We start from the raw sequence: 10962 nt of genomic DNA, 5'->3' as shown, positions 1-10962 counted from the left end.
ATAGCATAGGCATAAGGAACTTGTCTTTTATTATATGGCTGACCCTAGTTCAATCAAAGCACACTGCTTATGGTACTCCAAGCACTGCCAAGAGTAATTCCCAAGTTTGGAGTCAGGGATAAGCCCAGCATGAGTCCTGCACTCTACTGCTGTGACCCTAAAACAAGCAAAAAAGAACGTGTATACTTGAGGCACAACTCAACAGACTGAGTACAGAAGATCTCAATTCTAAACACTGTACTACATATAATGCCCTAAGCACCATCAGGAGTGACCCTTGAGCACCAAGCCAGTAACAACCTCAAAGAAACTCTAGGCTGTGAGTAAACAAAAGAAACTTTCAACCCATTTTTAGAATAACACTTCATTTTAGAATCACACTAGCAATGAATGAGAAATAAATTATCTCTGAAGACTCATAAGCACTTGCTAGTATAACTATTTTTATTTTTATTTATTAATATAGTAATGTGTTCATGTAACTAATGATTAATAATACAGTAATGTGTTTATCTATAATAGTGGTTTTAATATGCAAGTAGCTAATATTAATAATGTTGAACATCTTTTAATATGTGTATTTGCCTATGTAGTATCTCTTTGAAATGACTGTTTTTTTCCTTCATCTAATTGATTTGCTTGTTTTTATACTATTGAACATGGGAGTTTCATACATAGTCTATATATAATATTTTTGTAAATATACTTTGAAATGTTTTTTTTTCTCTATATTTTATCATCTCCCTTATTTTAAAAGAGACAATTACCTCAAAGATAAATATTGAAGTCATTCCCAGTAATGTTCAGCTAATGGTTCAATGCTAGAGTCTGCGTCTGGAAAATCAGTTTTGCTCCTTCAAGAAAGTCATGCATATTTGTCATTAATTTTACCACTTGAGAGGTTGGAGTAATAGCACAGCAGGTAGGGCATATGCCTTGCATGTGCTGACCGGGGTTCAATCCCCACAGAGTCAGGAATAACCCCTGAGCACTGCAAGGTATGACTCAAAACCCAAAAAGAAATGTATAGAAAGGCCATTTGTAGAATCAAATAATTAAGGATTGATCTGGTGGATCTTGGGTAGCTACACCCAAATTCAGGGTCTGGTAGCAACACCAAAATTCAGGGTCTCAGATAGGTACACCAACATTCATTGATTTTTGTGTGTTAATTTTGTAGCCTGCCACCTTGCTATGAGTTTATTGTTTCTAGAAGTTTTTTGGTAGAGTCTTTAGGGTTTTCTAAGTATCATGTCATCTGCAAACAGGAAGAGATTGACTTCTTCCTTTTCTATCTGGATGCCCTTGATATCTTTTTCTTGCCTGAACGCTATAGAAAGGACTTCCAGTGCTATGTTGTATAGGAGTGGTGAGAGAGGAAAGCCTTGCCTTGTGCCAGAATTTAGAGGGAAGGCTTTTAGTTTTTCTCCATTGAGGATAATATTTGCCACTGGCTTGTGGTAGATGGCTCTAACTATATTCAGAAAGGTTCCTTCCATTCCCATCTTGCTGAGAGTTTTGATCAAGAATGGGTGTTGGACCTTATCAAATGCTTTCTCTGCGTCTATTGATATGATCATGTGATTTTTATTTTTCTTGTTGTTGATTTTGTGTATTATGTTGATAGATTTATGGATGTTAAACCATCCTTGCATTCCTGGAATGCAACATACTTGTTCATAATGAATTATCTTCTTAATGAGGCATTGAATTCTATTTGCCAGGATTTTGTTGAGGATTTTTGCATCTGTGTTCATCAGGGATATTGGTCTGTAATTTTCTTTTCTGGTAGCATCTCTATCTGGTTTAGGTATCAAGGTGATTTTGGCTTCATAAAAGCTATTTGGAAGTGTTCCCGTTTTTTTCAATTTCATGGAAGAGTCTTGCCAGGATTAGTAGTAGTTCCTCTTGGAAGGTTTGAAAGAATTCATTAGTGAATCCATATGGCCTGGGCTTTTGTTTTGGGGCATACATTTGATTACCATTTTAATTTCATCAATAGTGATGGGGCTGCTTAGATATCCTACATCCTCTTTATTCAATTGTGGGAGGTTATAAGAGTCCAAGAATTTATCCATTTCTTCCAGATTCTCATTCTTAGTGGCATAGAGTTTCTCAAAATAGTTTCTGATTACCCTTTGAATCTCTGCAATATCGGTAGTGATCTCCCCTTTTTCATTTCTAATACGAGTTATCAAGTTTTTCTCTCTCTCTTCCTTTGTAGGTTTTGCTAATGGTCTATCAATCTTGTTTATTTTTCCCAAGAACCAACTTCTGCTTTTGTTGATCTTTTAGATTGCTTTTTGGGTTTCCACTTCATTTATTACTGCTCTCAGCTTTGTTATTTCCTTCTGTCTCCCTATTTTTGGGTCCCTTTGCTGATCACTTTCTAATTCTATGAGCTGCGTCTTTAAGCTATTCAGGTAGTCTTCTTCCTTCCTGATGTGTGCTTGCAAAGCTATAATTTCCCTCTCAATACTGCTTTTGCTGTGTCCCATAATTTCTGCTAGTTTGTGTCTTTATATAATAGGGAAGAAATGGACATTAAGAAAACAACCCCATTTACATTAGTGCCACACAAACTCAAATATTTTGGAGTCAACTTGACTAAAGATGTGAAGGGCCTATAAAAAGAAAACTATAAAGCCCTGCTCCAAGAAATAAGAGAGGACACACGGAAATGGAAACACATACCCTGCTCATGGATTGGCAGGATTAACATCATTAAAATGGCAATACTCCCCAAAGCATTGTACAGATTCAATGCAATTCCTCTAAAGTTACCCATGATATTCTTCAAAGAAGTGGATTAGGCACTTTTGAAATTCATTTGGAACAATAAACACCCTCGAATAGCCAAAGCAATTATTGAAAAAAAGAATATGGGAGGCATTACTTTCCCCAACTTTAAACTGTATTACAAAGCAATAGTTATCAAAACAGCATGGTATTGGAAAAAATACAAACCCTCAGATCATTGGCATAGACTTGAGTACTCAGAGAATGTTCCCCAGACATACAATCATTTAATCTTTGATAAAGGAGCAAGAAGTCCTAAATGGAGCAAAGAAAGTCTCTTCAACAAGTGGTGTTGGCACAACTGGCTAGCCACTTGCAAAAAAGCAAACTTAGATCCCCAGCTAACATCATGTATGAAAGTTAAATCCAAATGGATTAAAGACCTCGATATCAGACTTGAAACCATAAGTTATATAGAACAATATGTAGGTTTAACACTCCATGACATTGAGACTAAAGACATCTTCAAGGAGGAAATGGCACTCTCCAAGCAAGTGAAAGCAGAGATTAATAGATGGGAATATATTAAGCTGAGAAGCTTTTGCACCGAAAAGAAATAGTGCCCAAGGATACAAGAGCCACCCACTGAGTGGGAGAAAATATTCACCCAATACCCATCAGATAAGGGGCTAATATCCAAAATATATGGGGCACTGACAGAACTCTACAAGAAAAAAACATCTAATCCCATAAAAAAATGGGGAGAATAAATGGACAGACACTTTGATAAAGAAAAAATACAAATGGCCAAAATGCACATGAAAAAATGCTCCACATCACTAATCATCAGGAAGATACAGATCAAAACAATTATGAAATACCACCTCACACCACAGAGATTTGGCCCACATCACAAAGAATGATAACAAGCAGTGTTGGCAGGGATGCAGTGAGACAGGAACTCTTATTCACTGCTGGTGGGAATGCCGTCTAGTTCAACCTTTCTGGAGAGCGATATGGAAATTCCTCCAGCTATACCACTCCTAGAAATATACCCTACGAACACAAAAATACAATACAAAAACCCCTTCCTTACACCTATATTTATTGCAGCATTATTTACCATAGCAAGACTCTGGAAACAACCAAGATGCCCTTCAACAAATGAATGGCTAAAGAAACTGTGGTACATATACACAATGGAATATTATGCAGCCTTCAGGAGAGATGAAGTCATGAAATTTTCCTATACATGGATGTACATGGAATCTATTATGCTGAGTGAAATAAGTCAGAGAGAAAGACAAAGATAGAGAATGGTCTCACTCATCTAAGGGTTTTAAGTAAAATGAAAGACATGTCTCAATAATTTTCATAGACAAAAGAGGAGAGGGCTGGAAGTTACAGCTGACCTCATGAATCTCACCACAAAGAGTGATGAGTTTAGTTAGAGAAATAAGTACATTGCGAACTATCCTAAAAATGAGAAAATATGAGGGAAATAGAAAGCCTGTGTAGAGTACAGGTGCGGGTGGGGAGGGGAGGAGGAATATCTGGGTCATTGATGATGGGAATGTTACACTGGTGATGGAGGAGCTGTCATCTTATACGACTGAAACCAAAACACAATCATGTTTGTAACCAAGGTGTTTAAATAAAAATATTATAAAAAATAAAGAAAAAAGAACAAAAAGAAAAAAAATACCACTTGAGTTTTTCCCTCAGTCTTCTCATTCCCTTCATAGAACATATCAAGATACAAATTCATTTTGATGTATTCCAATTCGTAACTATTTTATAAATTATATTCCTGGTATCATGTCCAAAAAATAATTTTGGATACCTATGCCCTAAAGGTCTTTTTACATTTTCTTTATAATTTTAATAATTTAATGTTTTACATTTAGATAATTTTTTTTATTTTGTAGTGGGTTGAGTCAGTGCGCAGGGGCCACTCGTGGCTCTATGCTCAGAAATCGCCCCTGGCAGGCTCGGGGGACCTTATTGGATGCTGGAATTCGAACCACTGTCCTTCTGCATGCAAGACAAACTCCATACCTCCATGCTATCTCTCTGGCCCCTTACATTTAGATTTATAATTTATTTTATATTATTTTTTACACTGTGAGATTTAGGTTAGAGTTAATGTCTATTGCTTGATATAAGTTCCCAGTATCATATTTTGATAAGACAACTTATCTTCTATCTAGTAGTTTTAAAGAAAAAAGAATAGCTCTTACTGTCATTGGTATCCCATTTTAACTTTTTTCCATTGATCAGTGTGTTTTTCTTAAAAGATATTTAAAAACATATACAAAATATAAGTTCTTCCTTTAAAATAATAGTTTTTAATTTTGGAACTTTGTCTTTTAGTAAAAATAGTCATTGGGAATTCCTAGCAAGCATTATAAAATATTTGCATAAATTATTTGATAAACCACAGGTTTTATAATTATTACAGGAGATTGCAGAAGAGACACATTCCAAAATAAGAAAAACACATGCTACAAATATCAAATTATTAATCATCTAAAGAAAGAGTACTTTATGCCAGCTCTAGAATGACATAAAATATTTTAAATATTTAAATGAATATCAAGATCTATTAAACTAAAATATATGCATAAATATATATAATTATATTTCTATTACATGTTTTTCATTTCAAATGTCAAATATAGAAATCAACAGATCCAGATCAAACCGAAATCCCTTTTACAAGATTTGTAGTCACAGAATATACTGTCAGTTGCAAATGCTTGATTGCAGTTAATGGCCTAAAGTGCTCCAATTTATTTCAGTTTTCAAATAAACTCTATTGATATTTGTTTGAACAGTAACCCAAAGAAGACAAGAGTTTCACAGGCATGAATGTGAAAAGACAATGAAAAAATTATCAATATGTTAAGCTAATTGTGTGGCCCATTTTCTATGGTAATAGGAGGATTTAAACACTGAGGGGATTATTTTTATTTTCTACTGTATACTTGGATCTGTTTTCATCCAATATTAACAGATTGAAATCTCTTTTTTATAAAATAACAATTTAAAATAAGCATTTCATAAATTCTTTGAGGATTAAGTTGATGATAATCTCCTCTACAATACACATATTTAAAAGTCTACAAAATAAAATTCTTCTGCAAATGAGATGTTTTTCATAGAATTTAACTAGTTTCATTTATTTCACTAGACTCTGTTAACCTAGTAAGAACTTTTCATCTCTATTTAATACAAATAAGAAGTAAAAAAAATATTATATGATTGGAAAAAGCAGACTTAAGAGAATAAATGGATCATTAAGAGAAAATATTCTCTAGGTAGAGTTGATGTTAGAATCAGAGAATATGATTACAGCAAAAGTTAGAGAAAATGCATCCATATCATATGGATAATGTTGATGTATGTAATTGATGATGTACAAGGTTTAGAGACATAATCAAATTTTTCTTTTTTAAGAGAAGAGAAAAAATGGTAAATAAAATATATACAAACCTAGTGTTCATAGACTGCAATTGTTCTTGCTCCATTTTAATCTACAGTTTACAATGTACTGAAATACTATGACGATTTGAATCTCTACTAATTTTAAATATCAAATGCTTAACAGCATCAATTAAAAACATGTGATATAATAATTCCTTCTATACTAACCAAGTATATATCAGAGGGCCAACTGCTCAGCCTGGCTTTTCTTTTTCTGTGTTTATTTGTGGGAAGCCTTTTTAAAGGTCAACAATGGTGAGTCAAGCATGATGTCTCCACAGATGCACAGCTGTGGGAACTCCATGTACTTTTCTCTTAATAACATTATATGTTACTTATAAAAGGACACTGTAATTGTATTCACTCTATTAGCCCCTGCATATGGCTTCTCTGAAGCTTTCTAAAACTGAACAGCTAGTTTTCACATTTATTAAATTATTATGATCATAAAACTTTGCTTAAGTTTTACTTGGCAGCAACAGTGAACATGAATAATTGATGATGTTATATGTGACAGGTGTGATGTGCTTATATAAAGTATCCTTATTTCTAGTAACGGCAGAAAACTAGGAATACTAATCAAAAGAGAAGTGCTTTGTTACATGATTATGATCATCATTTACTAGAATTAAATTTAAGTCTAAAAAATAAGAGTTATGAATTATTAAATAATGCTAAAATAAGACTTTTTAGATGAAATAGGAAAACTAGAACAAGTTTACCTCTGACAATTTAAAACTCACTGTCTAATGTCGTCAATAAATACATTCTGTTCTTCCCGGTGTGTTTTGCCTCAGCCAGAATTCATCTACCCAGAATTCAATGTCTGTTACTATTCTGATTGCTCATGAGATGTCTCCCTGACCTCAAACAGTTGTGCAATATGTAAGGTTCTAGAAGCATGGCTAAAACACAAGTCTATTTAATAACATTAGATAATATCAAGCATTATCTAGCTCATCTTCTTCCCTGATAATTACACAGCAATACATGTTGGCAATGTGGGGAAAAAACGTTAATCTAGTACAGCATGGTAAAATCCTACCTGATAAAGTTATGACAGTTTAAAGAGCTAGATTCTCACATTGCTCTGGGACTGTTTTGCTTTATGAGTTGGAAAATTACAAAGAATTTACCAGCCAAAAGGAATAAATCACTGTTTTGTCTGGAAGTTGAAAAATCTCCAGTCAGTTTAAGAATAATGGAGTTATATCTGCCAAAACAAATATTTCAATCTTCTCAGCTCTATTCTGTAAGATGAGAGTAAAAAAACTGAAAATAAATACTTCTCAAAAGTACTCTGTAGTAATGAATTACAAAGACTCTAAGTACCCGGAGCTAATAATCAAAGTCACCAGATGACCTTCATTCAGGAAACCTATTTCTTGTTACCTTGGAAAACCGATGATTCCTTAAACACAAAAATTTATTTTAAATTCATTACCAAACCTCTTCAATCATGAGACAATAGTCATCTATTGACAGGCATCTTGGTTGTTTCCAAAGTCTGGCTATTGTAAATAGTGCTACAATGAATATTGGTGTGAGGAAGGGATTTTTCACTTGTATTTTTGTGTTCCTAGGGTATATCCCTAGAAGTGGTATAGACGAATAGTATGGAAGCTCTATTTCCAGTTTTTTGAGGAATTTTCATATTGTTTTCCATAAAGGCTGGACTAGACGGCATTTCCATACCACCCTGAAGGCACTCGATCTCATCTGATCTCAGAACAGAGTTGCTCAAATCTTATTCCTGGCTCAGTGTTCAGGAGTTCTGGGAACCATACATCATGTCAAGGATTAGACCTAAGTTTTCTTCAGAATGCAAAGAAAGCATTGTAAATCATAAGTCCTGTACTAGCTCTCTAGTTGTGATAATTTATCATTTTATATAAATGTTTTATTAAAAAGGCAATTAGTTTAGGGCATAACAATTTAAAGTACTGAAATGTACATAAAGAATATAATTAGTAGGGCCAGAACAGCATGTACAGCATTTGCCTTACATGCAAGGCATCCAATATGGTTTCTTGAGCTCTTCAGGAGTGATCCCTGAGCACAGTGCTAGAAGTAATCCCTGAGCACCACTGGGAGTGGTCCAAAAACAAAAACAAAAAGAATAAAATGAGTGAATTAATATAAAGTGAGTAATGATTAATTATATATAGTTAATAGGTAAAACAAAAAATTTGAACTATTCAACAGCAATAATTACAAGTACAAATCAAAACAATGAGATTAATTTAATCGTGTGGGAGGTGGTTAAGTGGTGTCAGAAGTTCTAGCCAACCTAACCTGAGGTTCAGTGCAAGGGCAGCACCTGAGGACATGCTGCTATTCAGGTCCTGTGCTACTGGTGATACTTGGGACACCTCAGCAGAGTCAGAGTCCTCTAGCACTGGGCTTACCGGGCCTGTACTGTGCAAAATCTGTACTGGCCCAGTATACTTGGTGCCAAGAATCCAACCAGTATACCTCTATACTATCCCAATATGATACATCTTTATCTAGAGATTAGCAAAATATTTAGATGAGATTTGAAGAAATGAGTACTTTTACACTTACTGGTTAAGTTTAAGTTACCTAAATAGTATATGAAGGCAATTTTCAATATCAAAGGTAAATACGATGAAGGATAAAATTGGACTTTGACACTAAATTGATGTTTGGTTTTAGTGATGCACACCTGAAACTTATAGACAGTTATAAAGTAATTTTAACATTTACTAAAAGTATTTTTGTTTCTTTTTTGGGGGGGTCACATCCGGTAGCATTCAGGGGCTACTTCTGGCTCTACACTCAGTAATCGCCCCCAGCAGGCTCGGCGGACCATATGGGATGCCATGATTCGAACCACCGTCCTTCAACATGCAAGGCAAATGCCCTACCACTGTGCTATCTCTCCGGCCCAAGTAGTAAAAGTATTTTATTTAAAAAATACTATTTCTTTGGGAGTAAATTACATTGTTAGATGTTCACTCAATATAAATATTTACAAAATAATTTAAACAGTCAAATTATTACTGGAGTAATATGTATGGCAAAAAGTTAAACAACCTAAATATCAAGAACAATGGCTTAGTGAGAGAGTTCTTTACATATGTATCACCCTGAATTCACTCTTTAGCACCACAAAACATAAAAATAATAAAAAAAAATACAATTGATCTAAATAGCACAAAAATCTATTCTCACATAATAAAATGTAGTGCCATCACAAAAAACTCAGTAAACCATATGCACTGGTAATATGGAGAAAAATGGTCCAACCATGACTGTGTTTAAAGTAAGCAAAAAAAAAAAAAAAAGATATAAACCATGTTTTTTAAGTTAATAGGGAAGACATTTATATCTGTATGTGGCCTACAATTCCTTGTGCATATCTCTACCACAGAGTTCATTGCACAATTTTTAATATAATTTTTATTTTGATAATAGTGGCTTACATATTGTTGACAATAATATTTTAGGTAAATATTTACATAAAATCAGGGGGGATTCCCATCACCAAATTGTCCTCCCTACACCTCCATTTTTGTCCTACCTCCCATATCCTCTTCCCTCACCCCCAGGGCTCCTAGAATATGTGGTCCCCTCTGTACCTATCCTACTACATAGTAGTCTTGCACCTGTTTGGTCTTGGTGCCTCCCTTATTCCCCCCTTTAATTGGGAGGCAGGACTAGCTAGTTCAAGTTGCATGGTTTTGTTTGAAGAAGAGAAAAATAATAAACTGGGGTAAAAGTCTAATACTCCGAAAATGGGCAGAATCCTTCTAGAAGCTCTCATCTCATTACACAATTTTTACACTTTAATGGCTTCCCATTAAATGTAATTTTATACTTTTGTTCTCTGTGTACCGAAATAAACAGATTCTCCACAACTATAACTAAATAAATAAATGAGCAAGGATGCTTTAAAAGGACATAAAATCAGCTGTTTTTATATAGCAAGTTTTCAAATATATGACAATATAAAAATATTAATTACAAATAACAAAATTATTTTGAAAAAGGTTATCTTGAAAAGCTATTATTTAGGGCCCGGAGAGATAGCACAGCGGCGTTTGCCTTGCAATCAGCCAATCCAGGACCTAAGGTGGTTGGTTCGAATCCCGGTGTCTCATATGGTCCCCCATGCCTGCCAGGAGCTATTTCTGAGCAGACAGCCAGGAGTAACCCCTGAGCACCGCTGGGTGTGGCCCAAAAACCAAAAAAAAAAAAAGCTATAATTTAAACATCACACAAATATCCTTAAGCCATATTACAATGTACTTTTGGTACAGAGTAAATGAAACCCAGAACTATATTGCAAATAAAATTTATAACTAAATCAATAAAAAGGAACATGAATTCCAGAACTTCATCTAGAGGCTCTTATTATATTGTTTGCCCTTTTTTCTCTCCCCCAATAAGTCTTACACTTTAATTATTATATAATTTACTAGTTTTGGTACAAGTGAGCAGTTGAAAACACATAAGGAATAAATACTTTAGGATTTCTATTGTTTTCCCACTGACACACAAATTATTCTACTGTTTAAAACTGCAGCTGTTTCTGGCTCTGCATCACTATTTACTATAATTACTGCCTTCAGATTCCACTCGGACCCACATCCCATTGTAGGATATCCCCTGGCTAAATGTGCAGTTTCAGAAATCAGCAACACCTCTAGATGCTTGTAAAACTGTAGCATCAGAAATCTCTTTTCCTAATAGAAAGAAAAGCTTTAAGTATAC

At 34.4% G+C, this 10962-nt stretch overlaps 1 protein-coding gene across 1 annotated transcript in view; it reads right to left on the bottom strand.

The window, feature by feature from the left end:
* Window positions 1-10962, bottom strand: part of SLC4A10 (solute carrier family 4 member 10) — a 337987-nt gene that overhangs the window by 144235 nt on the left and 182790 nt on the right.

Source organism: Suncus etruscus, chromosome 5, assembly GCF_024139225.1.
Source record: "Suncus etruscus isolate mSunEtr1 chromosome 5, mSunEtr1.pri.cur, whole genome shotgun sequence".
Taxonomy (NCBI): domain Eukaryota; kingdom Metazoa; phylum Chordata; class Mammalia; order Eulipotyphla; family Soricidae; genus Suncus; species Suncus etruscus.
The sequence above is the reverse complement of the archived record's forward strand: the minus strand, read 5'-3'. Positions and strand labels throughout refer to the sequence as shown.